At 49.4% G+C, this 16,539-nt stretch overlaps 1 protein-coding gene across 6 annotated transcripts in view; it reads right to left on the bottom strand.

Moving 5' to 3' along the window:
• WARS2 (tryptophanyl tRNA synthetase 2, mitochondrial) overlaps positions 1-16,539 on the bottom strand; it is a 95,791-nt gene that overhangs the window by 40,194 nt on the left and 39,058 nt on the right. The window lies entirely within an intron of this gene.

Here is a 16,539-nt window from a genome sequence, read left to right as displayed (position 1 = left end):
CCTATTTTTTACTTCTGAAAAAAAAAAATTCTAGATTTCAGCATTAAATACTTGGATTGCACATGCAACAGTCCTCATGGGAAAAAGGATGTTCCACTGGTTTGACCATTTACCTTGGGGCAGGGCAAGTCCCACATCTATAATAAAATGCCAAAAATTCTATTGTCTCTGCTGCCATAGCATGAGTGCCTTACAATCTGGTAGGGGTAGGATCCAGAATTACCTGGAGAAATGGTCTAAAAAATCAGAAGAAATTCAACAAGGAAAAATTAAGCACTTGGGATGGAATAACCAAATGCACAAATATAGACTGGGGAATGATTGGCTAATCAACAGTCAGTAACCTTTTTTAGACTGTGGGCTAGAGTGAACCCATTCCAGTCAGAGATGCGCAAACAGCTACTCAGACCCAGTCATCACTGCTGCTTCTCTCTGTGGTAGCATGGTGACAGCACATGCAGATGGTGCATCTTCTGCGGGGACAGGGGAAAGTGACTGGTGCCAAAAGCCCCTTGCCACTGAAGCCCCTGATGTTGGGCCAGATTAAATAGTTCTGTAGGCCAAATCTAGTACACAGACTATATTTGGCAGACCCCTAGACTAGGCTGTAGTACTACAGAGAAGGATCTGGAAGTTACAGTGGGCCATAAACTGAATATGAATCAGCAGCATACTCTTACTTAAGGGGAAAGGTTGAAAGAATTAGGACTGTTCAGTATGGGAAGGAGAAGACTGAGGGGGGATTTGATAAAAGTCTTCAAATATCTGAAGGGCAATTATAAAGAACAGAGGGGGGCAACCTTTTTTTCAGGTGTGCCACACATAAGCTCTAAAACCTCTCCAAAAGTGCCACTCCACTCACCTTCCCAAGACTGATTTTCTTTCTTTTTGCTGTCTGGCCTGTGCTCCCTGCTCAATCTAATTCTCTGCTTTTACCTCTCTGTCACCTCCCTCATCTGTCTTGCACCACAAGCGGCTGCCTGTGCCACAGGTTATCCATCCCTGGTAAGGATGATAGAGATAAGACTTTTCTGTGGCCACATGGGACACAACTAGGAGCAACAGCCTTAAATTATAGCAGATTAAATTTAGGTTGGAGATGAGGAACAACTTTTTTGACTATGAGGCCCCTGCCACACCTTACACCTAAGATATGATTAATGAGTAAATCACATCTTAAATTGTAACTTGGCCACAAAAATCAATCAATAGTGTGATAAAATGAATAAACCACAAGTTTGTTTCACAAAAAATATGTAATAATTTGGTGGTTGGTTCCTATCATTCCACATTAACACAATGTGTGGCCAGGTTAGCCCCTGTGGCTGGGAGCCCTGTAAACTGATGGGGCTCCCAGTTGTGGGGGCATATCATGCACCCAAGCTTGGGAGCTCACAGTTGATGGGGCTCTCAGCCACAGGACTGCATCATGTGCTCCTGGGGCTAAGAGCCCTGTCAGCTGATGGGGCTCCAAGTACAGGTGCATACCATGCGCCCCATCAGTTGGTTTGAGTTCCCAGTCACAGAGGAGTATGGTGTGTCCCTGCAGCTTGGAGCGCAGGTCAGCTGCAGGCTCATACGCCCTCATGGCTGGGTCCCCATCTGCTGATGCAGCTCCCAGGTGGAAGAGCTTGCTACTTTCTGATGAAGGGGGAGCCTGGGATCCTAATAAGACAATAAGGTGTGATGCAATCCAATGAATGATCTCAAAATCACACCTCCTGTAGGGATGCACTGATAGAGATTATTTGGGCCGATATCAATGGCTGATTTTTAATAAGGCATATCGGCCGATACCAATCCAGTTGCCGATATGCAGCCTGGCAGCTTGTAGAGCAGCATGGGTCTGGTAAGTCTGTTGTAGGGGAAGTGGCAGGGTGAATGAAGGGGCATGGGGCAGATCAAGGCCCCCACAGTGAGGGAGCGAGTAGGGCTGGGGCAGGAGCAGGTGATTCCCCAGCCTGGGCACAGCATGGGTCAGAGCCGCTAGTGGCTCATCCAGGGGGCACAGGGAGGGTGGTGGGGGGCTATTCCTGTTGCTGCACGCACCCCAGGAGAGCATAGGGGGAAGTGGCCCCCTGATCTGTGCATGGGACAAGAGCAGGCTGTTGCTGTAGTCTGGGGCCAGGGCTACACTGAGCTCTTTCCGGCAGAGGGAGCGGGGGCATTGGGCCGGGCTGTGCTCAGGGCGGGTGGAAGCTATGGGAGCGGGGTCCATGGCAAATTTTGCGGAGGGGGGCTGCAGTGCCCCCTGTAGCCCTCTCTCCCAGTGCTGCCACCAGCCACGAGTGCAGCCTGGTCCAACCCCCCACTGGGAAGAGCTTGGCACAGCCTTAGCTACAGCCCAGTGGCACCCCTCCCTCACTCTGTGCACAGATTGGAGGGGGGGCACATGCCCCCCCAGGGTGCGCGTAGCAGAAGCCACCCCCTGCCCCCTCCCTGCACCTTCCAGATAAGGCGCTTGTGGTTCTGTCCTGTGCCCCACCCCAGCTGGCCAGCACTTGCCCCTGCCCCAGCTCGAGCCCCACTCCCTTCCTTACCATGGGGTCTTTGATTTGCACTCCCCCGCCCACATACACACACCCCTACCCAGCCCCCCAATAGATTTACCAGCCAGATGCTACAGTCCATGCTGTTGAGCTACGCTCCTGGCTGCCTGCGTGCTGCGCATGCACACTGCATTTAATCGACAACATCGACCACATCAGCCAAAAAAAGCTGAATGCCGATACCGTCAATTTTCCTTATATTGGTGCGGATCCAATATGGGACCCATGTATCGGTGCAGCTCTAGCCTCCTGCCACGCCTGTGTGGCATGTGTTACGTCTCAGCTCTGTGTTCTCGGGCAACCCTGGCACAGGATGCAGTCTGTCTGACTCACAAAGAATTCTTCTCTCCCTCCCCTCCTCTACATAAACGAAACTGATTAAGATGCAGCAAGAGACGCACCTAAGACTCTCCAGATAAGGGTGACAAGAATGAAACAACTGCCCTAGGTCTCATTTGCATCAGAGATGGAACCAGATGACCATTCATTTACATGAGAGATGGAGAACAGAAAGCCTGAAGCAGAGACTGCAGTGAATTCTGGGACCAGAGAAGCAGGAGAGCGCTGCATGATGGGGAATCTGTGCTTCCAATGTTAATCAACCCATGTTCACACACACCCAGCTCAGCATTTATCAGACCAGTTTAATCTGGATTTACAAAGGACTTCCCCCCCAGACACACACACACCTCTAAGTTTAATAGGCATCTCGGGCCGTACATTCCCCGGTCCCACTATGGGAGGCCTATTTAAACTTGATTGACTAAAACTCGGTTGCCGGGTTAGGGAATGCTGAGGCAAGAGACCGAGTCCGAGGGGGTATGGGCAACATTTGAACAATGGTAAAGGGGTTCATCACAGCATCCAGCCCGTTGGAGGCCTAATCACAGGTGTTGCCATACTTTTCCCGAGATGACTGGTGGAAGTCCTCTCCACAAAAGTTTATGAGCACCCCAATAATCGTCTTAAGCCTGTTAAAAGACTATAGTAAGATCTGGAAAAGTCATGCTAAGCTGAGGCTTGTGCACAACAAGTGAAAATCCAAAACCCTGATGCTGCAAGCTATCTATTGTTTCTGAAGAAACCATGAGATATCCCATCAGTATATCTGCTATCCATAGGAATTTCAAGCTGGCTCTCAAGTATCTGGTTACTCCCTAACCGTATGTGTTTCCTGATTATCAATCAGTTTCTTGAGATGTTCCAAACCAGATAACCCCTTGTCAAGAGAAAAGACAATGATTTACACTATTGAGAATGCTTCGAAGCAGCTGAATTGAGGGTATAAAAATCTGTAAAAAGCAGCAGTGTGAGTGCTTTAAGACAAAAAAAACTCCTGTGCTGACACCATCCCGTTGTTCTTGGGACGCTGGAAGAACAGATCGTCTCCCTTCAAGAACTGTGCTACGGACTGTGCCTGTCAGCTTTGCAGCGTGAGTACCTTGGACTGGTGAGATCCCAGTGCTCTCTCTCTCTTTTCACTCTAGGCATAAATTTCTGAACCTGAAATGTATTAGTTAAGCTTGAGCTAAGTTTCCCCAAATACTTAGTGAAACCAGGGTAGTATTGTAATTGTTTCTGTTTGTTTGTTTTTTCCTTTTGCATGTCTATTACTACTAGTACCATTATATATTTCATATGCTTAGCAATAAATAACTTTTATAGTCAAACTGGTAGCAACTGGGTATATTTTTCCTTCTCTGCTTCTCTTTCCTCCCGTGCTCTGCAGCAATGCTTCTTTTACCTAAGCTAAAGATCCCTGTGAAGCCCAAAAATACTGTGGGGTCTGCTCATCAAGAGGCCAAAGATTGGGACGTGCTGAGTTTGAAACACATAAGGGGATCAGCTTGTACAGGCTGATTGACCCAGTTTGATTCAGACGTGCCCTTATGAACTGAATGCTGGCCCATGAGGGTGTCAACTGGACACCCAGCCGGATTCAGAGGGATTCTGTTTACCTGTGTGCTTGTGTCTGACTGCAGTTTATTGTTGCTCTGATGAACTGATTCTTGGCATATGAAGGTGTCAGACGCCTGTCCATGCTGATCAACCCGGCCAGCTCAGGTGTGTCACGTTAATTTGTGTGTTTGTGTGTATGACTGATTTGGTGACTGGAGGAATGCAGCTCCATTGAAACTGAGTTCTGCAAGATAGCTCCATTGGGGGTGAGGACTTGCAGAAGGGAGATATACAGCTCTGTATAGAAACACAGGTAACACAAGCAGCACATTGACAGAATTACCAAGACCCTAGAAACATATCCCTAATAAATGAGCACCCCCCAAAGTAATGGGCAAATCTGGTAACACATGGCAGGAAGTATGACTGTGTGGACTGCCCAGCAGATCCCATCATGCCTTCACCAGCATGTCTGGAAGGACCCTGAGGGTGGTCAAGTATTTGGAATAGGCTATTTAGAGAACTGTGGAATCTTCATCCCTCGGAGATTTTCAAAAACTGGTTAGGAAGACTGAGATGATTTGGTCAGAGATAATCCTACCTTGAATCCTATAGGCTGGACTAGATCAGGGGTTCCCAGTACCAGGCCATGAAGGGCTGGCTGCCGATCCACAGGAGGGCTGGCTGCCGGATTGGAAAGCTGGAAGTGACCGGCAGCCAACCCTTATTATAGAATCATAGAAAGAAGGACCAGAAGGAACCTGTAAGATCATCAAGTCCTATTCCCTGCCATGGACAGGAGGTAACTGAACTCAAGCGACCTGAACGAGTTATTTGTCCAGCCTTCTCTTAAAGGCTACCAGAGATGGCGACTGTACCACCTCTGCTGGAAGTATGTTCCAGATTCTAGTTACCCATACAGAAAAGAAGTTTTTCCTTATGTCCAGCCGAAACTTTTCCTCAACTAGCTTGTGTCCATTGCTCCATGTCTTCCTGGGGAGGCGGTGGGGGGTGGTGCTTTTCTGAAAAGCTGTTCTCCTATATCCTGGTATTCTCCCTTGACATATTTGTAGGTGACTATCAAGTCACCTCTCAGACTTCTTTTGCTCAGGCTGAACAAAACCAGATCCCAAAGCATCTCCCTCACTGGGCCTGTCCCCCAGGTCCTTGATCATGCAGGTGGCCCTTCTCTGCACCCTTTTGAGCTTGCCACATCCTTCTTGAGTATACATCCTACTGAGTATAAAGAAGGGTTGGCTGCCTGCCCGCAGTATGCTAATCCGCAGTTTGCTGGTCCGCGGTCACTTCCAGTCCAGAGCATAAAAAGGTTGGGAACCCCTGGACTAGATGGCCTCATGAGGTCTCTTCCAGGCCTACTTTCCTACAGTTCTACACAAATGAATCCATCCTGAATGGAAGAAAGACATTCAACATGAACTACTATCTACTTCCAGAGAGGCAGAGGAGGAGAATTTTTGCTCTGGACCTGTAACTTATTTCCCCTTTCAGCATAGTAGCCAAACTGATAGAGAAGCTAAGAATCACAGTGGAAAGAAAACCAAACACTTTTACTGTAAATATACACAACATCAAAAGGAATAAAAATCAGCTTCTCATTCCAATGAACTTTAACAGCTCATTGTAGTCAAACTAAAAACCGACAGTACAGTTTTAAAAGAAAGTTGGTCACTAGTCTCTAATATTAAAGTAATGAAAAGGGTATTAGTCCACTTAACTACCCTCTGCAGCTATGAGTTGTTAATGACAGAAAAATGAAAAAAAAGAAAAAAAAAAATCACACAGCAAACACTTGCAATTCAGCACAAAAATAACACCAGAAATACTACATCAAGGTCTGGGCATGCTGATATTAATAATATCAACAAGCTAGAGAGTTCAAAAAGCAGCAAAAATGACAAAGAGGCTGAGAAACACTGGCTTGTAAAGCAAATTTAGAAGAATTACATGTGTATATGCTGGCCAAATGACAACGAACATCTTGGAAAGATATCCCTCCTTACTGGCTGACCATTCTCTCAGAGACCAAGCTGTCAGGATTTGATCAATTACCTCCAAAAACTTTCCCAAAATTGTTTTCTGGGTGCACTGAATTTAAGCAATGCTTTATGTGGAAATATTTTTCACAAGCTACATTACACGGGTGTGCAAATGTGGAAACCAAGTAAGCTAATAAACCCTATTTTCAGCCTTAGCTATGAAATCAATGCTAAGAACCTGTACAAATGAAACATTTGATATGCCAAAGAGATAGCAAATTTAATTACACTTATATCTTAACTTTTTTCTATAACTGTTAAGCTGGCCAGTCTTCTAGATAGGGCTTTAAACTAAGAATGTTGGGAGATGGGGAAACACTGACTGGAGCAAGCCCAGGGACCGACATACAAGAAAGCTCCACAGATGGGGATACTAGGAGAACCACTCTTGCAGAAGTTGATAGTTCTCCTTCAGCGTGACAGGAAGTTGAGGGTCTCAATTGGAGGACTCAGTTGCCTGTAGACTTATGCTAGGAGCATGGGGAACAAGCAGGAGGAGCTAGCCCTTCTACTCTCCAGTGGGCATTACAATCTAGTAGCGATTACGCAGGGGTGGACAAAATGTGGTCTGCCAGGCCACTCTATCCAGGCCACGGGGACCCTAAAAATTTAAAAAATGAATAGTTATCTGCCCCTGGCTGCCTGTCATGCGGCCCTCTATGGCTTGCCAAAACTCAGTAAAACTCCACCCGAAATAACTGCCCACCCCTGGATTACAGACGTGGTGGGACTCCTCATGTGATTGGAAAGTACCCATAGAGGGTTGCACCCTGCACAGAAGGGACTGAGTAGGGAAGAAAAGTGGAGGTGTATCTCTCTATGTAAGGGACCAATACACCTCCCTGGAGGCTGACTTTGGCTGCAAAGAACAACGGCTTGAAATCCTCTGGATCAAACTGCAGGGGGCAGGGAGGAAGGGGCGCACCGAGAGAGATCTAACTGTAGTTGTATACTACAGAGCACCAAACCAGGGGGAAGAGTTTGATTTGGCGTTCTCTCGAGAACTGACAGAGGCCACGAGTACACGGAACATGGTTGTCATGGGTGACTTCAATTATCCAGACACAGCTTGGGAGGAACACTTCGCCAAGTCGGATCGGTCATGTTCCTTCCTGACCTGCATCGAAGAGCTCTTCCTGACTCAGGAGGTGCACGGGCCAACCAGAGATAACGCTCTCCTAGACTTAGTCTTGAACAAAGGAGACGGGCTGGTGACCAACTTGAAGATAGAGGGCAATCTGGCTGACAGCAACCACAGAACCATCATGTTCACCATCCGCCGCAAGGCAAGCAAATTAGATAGCAAGATTGAAGTTTTGGACTTCAAAAATGCAAATTTCAACAAGTTTAGGACAACAGTAGGGGAAGTGCTGCAGGCCCTGGGACTGAAGGCAAAAGGAGTGCACAAAGAGTGGTTGTTTCTTAAGGACACTATCCCTGAAACACAAAGGAAGTACATTCCCATGCGAAGGAAAGGTGACAAAAGGGCTGGGAAGCCCTCTTTGCTAAACAGGGAAATCATGGTCCTCTTAAAAAAGAAGAAAGTGGCATACAAACAATGGAAACTTGGGAAAGTCTCCACAAAGGACTATATAACAACAGCCTGCACTTATAGGGAGCAGATTAGAAAGGCTAAGGCAGCGACTGAACTTAAATTAGTAACGGAAATCAAGGACAACAAGAAGTCCTCCTTTAGGTATGTAGGGAACAGAAGGAAAACAAACAGGAGCGTGGGGTCATCACTCAGTAACTCAGGATAGCTGGTTACCGACACTCAGGAGAAAATTGAACTTATGAATGACTACTTTATTTGGTATTTCACTGGGCCAAGGGGAAAATCATGCAAGATAAGACACAGAATGGGCATGGTGGGAATGACAGGCTTCCTACTATTGATGTTGAACTGGTGTGTGATGAATTTAAAAAAATTAGACATATACAAGTCAGCAGGACCGGATACACTGCATCCAAGAGTGCTGAAAGAGCTGGCCAAAGTCATTGCAGTTTCTGGCAAAACTCTTCCAAAACGCATAGAGCTCCAGAGAGGTCCTTGAGGACTGGAAGAGGGCCAATTTTGTGCCCATCTTCAAGCAAGGGAGGAGAATGGACCCGGGTTACTATAGGCCAATTAGCCTAACTTCTATCCCAGGGAAAATCCTGGAAAAATTCATTAAGGAGTCTATATGTGATAAGTTTGCAAAAGTTAGGATTCTGAATGACAGCCAGCATGGCTTCATCATGGGCAGGACTTATTTTACCAATCTAATCTCCGTCTACAACCAGGTAAGTCGCCACCTGGATGAGAGAGAGTAGGTTGATGTTGTATATCTAGACTATGTTCTCACAGGAAAACTGGAGGATTGTGGGCTTAACTGTGAGACAGTCAGGTTGGTAGAAACCTGGATACGGAGTAGGACCCAGAGAGTTTTAATGGACGGATTTGTGTTGTTCTGGTGAGAAGTGGCTAGTGTTGTCCCTCAGGGGTTAGTGCTTGGTCCAGTTCTTTTCAACATCTTTATCAATGATTTGGATGTGGGGGTAAAGAGTTCACTAGCCAAGTGCGCGGTCGACATCATCTTATGGGGGAGTGTGGTCACGCTTGAAGATAGGTTGCAGATACAGGCAGAACTAGACAGGCTGGCAAATTGGGCAGATCAGAACTAGATGAAGTTCAACATCAAAAAGTGTAAAGTGCTCCACCTTGGGACGAACAATCTCCAACATACCTACAGGCTAGGTGGTGCCAAACTGACCAGCACCACAACTAAAACAAATCTAGGGGTAATAATAGACCGCAGTATGAGTATGAGCCATCAGTGAGAGACTGTAGCCAGCAGAGCAGATAATACCAAGGAACTGATTCTTCTGCTTTACTCAGCATTGATGAGACAGTTCAACCCTGGCTCTGGCGAAAGACACATGGGCAGACGCCAGTTGTGTCCCCGTTGAGCCCAGGGACCCCCCCGGACCCCCCAGCAGGACCCCGACCCAGATCCCCGGCACAGTCAGAGGTAGGTGGGGCCCGCGGCAGGGAGGGAGGGAGGGACCCCAACCCAGACAGCTGCAGGGCAGCTGAGTCGGAGCTGAGGAGGGACACTCCCCCCACCCCCCCGGCTCCTACTTGGCCCAGCCCCCAGGGAGCCATGTGACCGGTCCCACCTTGCACAAGAGACAAGGGAAGGGGGGGCACTCCCCTGTCCCCTTCTTCTGTGGGCTGGGACTACCCAGCCCCTAGAGCGGCGCAACGCCATCAGCGAGCCCTTCTATGCATGCATACAGTTTAAAAAGGGCCTGCTGACAGCATAGCCACAGTTAGATCCTGGCTCCTGCGAGAGATGCATGGGCAAACGCCTGTTGCACCCCTGTTGAGCCCATGGACACCTAGGACCCCCCAGTGGGACCCTGACCCAGAACCCCAGCGCAGCCAGAGGAAGGTGGGGAGCATGTCAGGGAGGGAGGGAACCCAACTCAGACACCTGTGGGGCAGCTGAGTTGGAGCCAAGAAGGGACATGACCCGCCCCGCCCCCCCAACCCCCCAGCTCCTACTTGGACCAGCCCCCAGGGAGGCACGCAACCCGAGCCTCGCAAACAGGCCGCGCAAACAGACGCACTTGTTTGCCCAGCGTACAAGTTAGTGTGGGAGTTCACATGGGAGAGTGAGCAGGAGGTCCTACGGCCCTGCCAGTGCACCCTAGGGAAGCTAGTCCCATCAGTAGCCAGGCTACCAGCAGCATGATGTGGATGGGCACACTCTGCACCCCGAGGGTCCCCTCAGAGTCTGTGGCCTCCCCCTCTGGCACCTCAGAGGCCTCCACCCAGACGGAACCCATAGTTCCGGGCTCCGCGCAGACGGAGCCTCTTGACCTCGGCTGCTGTGGTTGCCTGGCACATTTCCAGGCTCATGGGACTGGGAGCATGGCCACCTCCCCTTGCGAGGTTTGCTCCACTTTGGAGTCCCTGGGGCACCATATAGAGAAGCTCCAGGCTGCAGTCCAGAGATGACGTGCCATCAGGGATGGCGAGCAGGAAATAGACTCCTATTGCCAGGCCCTTCACCCCCTGGAGGCGGAGGGGAGACCAAGGTCACTTTCTAGGACAAGGGAGGACTTGGGGATCTCCCATACTGTCCAGCCAGCAGGATGGAACAAGGTGGTCAAGGACTCCAAGGCCCGCTGCACCAAGGTCCCCTCCCCTCTGAGGCTTTGCAACAGGTACGAACCTCTTGCAGCCCCAGTAGAGCCTGCAGAGATGCCAGCTCCTGCAGGCAAGGAAGGATTACCCACCCCTACTCCCCCCAAGATGAAATGCAGACTGGTTGTTGTGGAAGACTCCCTCCTAAGGGGGACTGAGGGGACAATCTGCTGCCCCGCCCCCTAGCCCGGGAGGTCTGCTACTTCACAGGGGTCCACATCTGGGACATAGCAGAAAGGATCCCAAAGATTATCTGGCCCTCCAACTGCTACCCTTTGCTCCTTATCCATGTGGGCACAAATGACATGGCTCAGAGCAATCCCAGTCAAGTCACGAGAGACTACAGGGCTCTGGGAGCCGGGCTTAAGGGGTTGGGGGCACAGATGGCCTTTTCCTTTCTCCTCCCAGTTATGGGTCATGGGCTGAGGGAGAGATGGGTCAAGGTAGTCAACAAAAGACTGCAGCACTGGTGTCATCATGAAGGCTTCAGCTTCCACAATCACGGTCCACTCTTTGGTGAGAGAGGCAGTGGTCTGCTGGGGAGAGACGGCCTCCACCTCACTCCGCTGGGGAGGAGGCTCTTCTCAGCCAGACTGGCTGACCTATTCGACCAGGCTTTAAATTAAGCCTGCAGGGGGTTGTGGGGGGATTATCGCCACTGCAAGCCCACTGGGCAACCTTTGTAAATTCAGCAGGCTATGGCACTTAAGGGAACCCACCGCTACCCTAGCCCCAGAACGATCTGTGGGGAAGGCAACGGCCCCCAATGGGACACTTGCCTGCCTATATATCAATGCCAGGAGCTTGGGGAATAAACAGAAGGAACTGGTCCTCCTGCTAAACAAGAATGACTATGACCTCATAGGGATAACAGAGACCTGGTGGGACTCTACCTATGACGGGGCCACAGGTATAGATGGCTATACCCTGTACAGGAGAGATTGTGTAGACAAAAGGGGTGGGGGTGTAGCTCTCTATGTCACGGACAGCTACACATCCCTGCAAATTGACCTTGGCACCCAGGAAGGACAACTGGAGTCTCTCTGGGTTAAAATATATGGGGAACATGGTACAGGGGACATCATGGAGTCTACTACAGCCCTCCTAACCAGAAACAAGAGCTGGACCAGGAATTCACAAAAGACCTGGCTGAGGCTGCACGCTCTTGGCGCATGGTTGTCATGGAAGACTTTAACTACCCAGACATCTCATGGGAACAGCACTCAGCCAAATCCAATTGGCTGCAAAGCTTCCTCACATGCATGGACGAGCTCTGCCTGACTCAAGAAGTCTATGGGCTGACAAGAGGTAAAGAATTGCTAGACCTGGTACTGGCCAAAGGGGATGACCCACTCAGTGACCTAAGAATCGATGGGAAGTTGGGTGATAGTGACCTTGAGCTGATCACCTTTACTACCCATCACAAAGCTGGCAAGTCAATCAGCAATACAGAAGTCCTCGACTTCAGGAAAGCTGACTTTGACAAGCCCAGGAGGCTTGCTGTCAAGATCCTAAGGGACCACAACTCAACAGGAAGAGGAGTCCAAGAGGAATGGTTGCTCCTCAAGGGAGTGATCCTAACAGCACAAGGGATGGCCATCCCAACTCGGAGGAAGGGTAGCAAAAGAGCGCAGCAACCCCCTTGGCTCAGCAGGGAACTGAAGGACCTCTTATGCCTCAAAAGAGAGACTTATAAAGGATGGAATGCTGCAATAATCACGAAGGAGTTCTCTACACTGGTCCGTACCTGCGGGGAGCAGATCAGGAAAGCCACAGGTGCAACTGAGCTCCACCTGGCTTCACATATCAAGGACAACAAAAAGTCCTTTTTCAGATATGTAGGGAGTCAGAAAAAAAAGCAAGGGTAACATTGGACTCCTGCTGAACCATATGGGACAGCTGATAACCAACACCCAGGAAAAGGCCAATCTACTTAACGGGTACTTTGCATCAGTCTTTCATCAGTCCAATGGGAAAGCCATGCCTAGCAAGATGCGGGATGGGCAGGGTGAGGATGTATTTATACCCAGCATCGGCATTGATCTAATAAAGGATCACCTTGAGAGGCTGGACACCTTCAAGTCATGGTCCTGACAGATTACACCCTAGAGTACTCAAGGAGCTGGCAGGTGCCATAGCCCAACCATTGGCAAAAAATATTTGAAAACTTCAGGTAGTTCACCCGGGCACCATGAGACGGGTACCACATTGGCCTTTTTCCAATCTTCAAGCAAGGACGGAAAGTAGATTTTGAGAATTACAGGTCAATCAGCTTGACCTCAATCCTCAGTAAGATTCTGGAGAAAATTATCAAAGAGACCCTTCTGGATAAGCTGCTGAGGGAAAAATCCTTAGGAATAGCCAGCTTGGGTTTATCACGGGAAGGTCTTACCTGACCAATCTCATCTCCTTCTATGATCAGTTGACATACCACCTGGACAAGGGAGAAGAGACTGACATTATATATCTGGACTTTAAAAAAGTCTTTGATCTGGTATCCCATGACCTCCTCCTGGAAAAATTGGCCAACTGTGACCTCGGCTACACCACAGTCCGACGGCTGGGAAATTGGCTCTGAGGTTGGACCCAGAGAGTAGTGGTCACTGGTAGCAAATTCACTATGGCGCTCTGTGATCAGTGGCATCCCCCAAGGCTCTGTCTTTGGACCAGTTCTCTTTAACATCTTTATCAGTGATGTGGACACTGGTGTCAGAAGCGCACTGGCTAAGTTCACTGATGACACTAAACTTTGGGGCCCAGCATCCACACCTGAGGACAGGCTAGTGACTTGAAGAAACTTAGTAAGTGGGCAGATACAAACCTGATAACGTTCAATACTGATAAATGTAAGGTACTCCAGCTCTAGGGAAAAAAAACCCCACAGCATGCTTATAGGCTCGGCAGTGCTACCCTTCCAAACTCTGGTTTGCATCCATAGATGCTTCTCAAGTAAATCTCAGGATGTCATTCTCGCACTGTACTCAGCCTTGGTGAGGCTGCAGCTGGAGTACTGCATCCAATTCTGGGCTCCTCAATTCAAGAAGGATGTCGAGAAGCTTAAGAGAGTCCAGAGGAGAGCCACACACATGATCAGAGGGCAAGACAATAGGCCTTATGATGAGAGGCTGAGAGCTATGGGACTCTTCAGCCTAGAAAAGCGCAGGCTCAGGGGGGACCTGGTGGCTGCCTATAAGTACATAAGGGGAGTACATCAGGATCTGGGAGAACATCTCCCCCTGCTCCAAGACCGTTTCAGGCTGGACATAAGAAAGAATTTCTTTACTGTGTGAGCCCCCAAGACCTGGAACAGACTCCCTCCAGAAGTGGTGCAGGCACCTACTCTGGACTCTTTCAAGAAATGTTTGGATGCTTATCTTGCTGGGAACCTTTGACTCCAGCTGACTTCCTGCCCCTGGCGCAAGGGGCTGGACGTGATGATCCTCGAGGTCCCTTCCAGCCCTAACATCTATGAATCTATAAACCGTGGTTGGAATACTGCGTCCAGTTCTGGGCACTACACTTCAGCAAGGATGAGGTACAGCTTGAGAGAATCCAGAGAAGAGCCACCTGTATGATCAAAGACTTGCAGGGCAAGCCATACAAGGAAAGGCTGAGGGACTTGGGCCTCTTTAGCTTTAAAAAAGAGAAGGCTGAAAGAGGACTTGGTAGCAGCTTACCATTACATCAGGGGCTTGGCGAACAATTGGTCACCAGGGCACCCTTGGGGAAAACCAGGAGTAATGGCCACAAACTCCTGGAAGACCATTTCAGGCTTAACACTAGGAAAAACTTCAGTTAGGGCATCCATACTGTGGAACAGGCTCCCCTCCAGAGATGGTGCAATCACTTACCTTAGAACTCTTCAAAAGGAGACTGGATGGTCACCTCACTGCAGTCATCTGACCCCAGTTGTCTTTCCTACCTAGTGCAGAGGGACTGGACTCAATGCTCTTGCAAGGTCCCTTCCAGCCCTTACAATCTCTGAAACTATGAATCTATGAACTGCCAATACTTTCATGGCTAAGATAAAAGAAAATGTTGTTCCAAGTTGTGTATGAATTCACTGGGCATATCTACACTTTTATTAACGTGCAATAGTTACTGCACATTTAATTTAGTACTTGCTTAATGATGTACTAACTAAACGCGCAACTCATGCTACCACGCAGTAGTGCTGGCACACAGGGTTTTTTTGTGATGCTTACTGTACAGTAGCCTAATATGACCACTTCACAGTAGTGTAGTACCACGGTTTTTGCTTGACATGCTACTGTACAGTGTTATTAGCGGGGCTGCCCACTGTCTACTCTGCACCGCCACTGCTACCCCACTGGGTAGCCCAGAGGCAGCAGTGACACAGCAGACGCAGGGCAGCCCTGCACGCTGAGGGTTCTGGGAGGCTAGACCAGGAAGTGCCAGCAGCAGCAAGGGGGAGGGGCCTCTTTTACCCCACACTGAGCCCAGAGCAGGCATAGGGCACATGGGGTCAGGATTGTGCAGCACTGGTCCCCGCTGGTACCGTGGGGCTGGGGCCAGCGGCAGCAGCACCCAGGAGCTGCCTGCCACCTGGGATGCCTAGAAAGGCAGTACAGCATTAGAGCCGCCCCAGCCCTGCTGTGTGCCCAGGGGGAAGCTAGATGCAGCACATGCAGGCAGTGTGGAGCGGGCTGGGTTGGGGCTGCCCAGGTTCTGGCTTATCCATTCCAGCGAGGGTAAATCCGGACTGGACATGGGGTGTGCTGGGGCTGTGTGCTGTTGGTAGTGGTGGGGAGGTGCCGCAGGGTGTGAGAGCTCTGGGCTGTTGCAGGGGCTGGACAGCTCGGGGGGGTGCACACGAGGGACTCCCCTATACACCCCACTATACCCACAAACCCTCCCCTGCAAACCCCACAACTATACCCTCCTGCCCACAATAACGCACCCCACAAACACCACACCCTCCCCCGCACACACCAGCATGCCTCTGGGGGGAGCCCTGTGCACTGCTACACACATCCCACCACACACATGCACCTGCACCCCCCACACACACATCCCCAGCCACCCTTCCCCTCCACACATCCCACAACCCCCTACAAACCCCATAACCACCTACACACAACCACACATCCCTACAAACAGCGCCCACAAACCCCCCATATGCACCCATCCACTTCTGCACACACCCCACATCCTATACAAACACATGCACATATATCTACATCCCCCACAAACCCCATTACCACCCAACCTTACCCCCAATTCCTCCACACATCCCCAATATACAAGAATAAGACTTAATTTTGAGCTATTATGCAATCACCTCTATATACACAACACATACACAAATCAAGACACAAATATTCTTTTAAATAAAATTAAAATACATTATTGTCAATGTTTGATATTTAGTATAACTTGTGTTTTTTTCCAGTTCCAAGATGGCAAACCCCCTTCCCAAAAAGAGTATTTGTGGGGGGGAAGGGGAAGGACTTCTGGTGGCAAAGGTCAGGGGATGGTGGCAGGACTTCCGTCCCAAGATGGCAACCAGGGGGCAGGTCACCTGTCAAGGGGCAGGTGATTTTAACAGCTTGCCAAAACTCATTAAGTGGTCCTCCAGCCGAAATAATTGCCAGCCCCTGAAGTAGGAACACACCATTACAAAGAGATTTTACCCAGAAATGCAGGGATGGCCTGAGGATCAGCACAGTGAGAAAACCAAACATATGAAGAACACTTCATAGGACACAATCCCTGGAGATAGTCAATCTCTTTGGTGGTCAAACCACAGATACCCTTACAGCTGGGAAAGCTTCTAAGTAAGAGCTTCAGCCCAGTAAGTGCCACCCACCTTCAACCAATG

The sequence above is a fragment of the Alligator mississippiensis genome, chromosome 1 (assembly GCF_030867095.1).
Source record: "Alligator mississippiensis isolate rAllMis1 chromosome 1, rAllMis1, whole genome shotgun sequence".
In the NCBI taxonomy this organism is placed as follows: domain Eukaryota; kingdom Metazoa; phylum Chordata; order Crocodylia; family Alligatoridae; genus Alligator; species Alligator mississippiensis.
The sequence above is the reverse complement of the archived record's forward strand: the minus strand, read 5'-3'. Positions and strand labels throughout refer to the sequence as shown.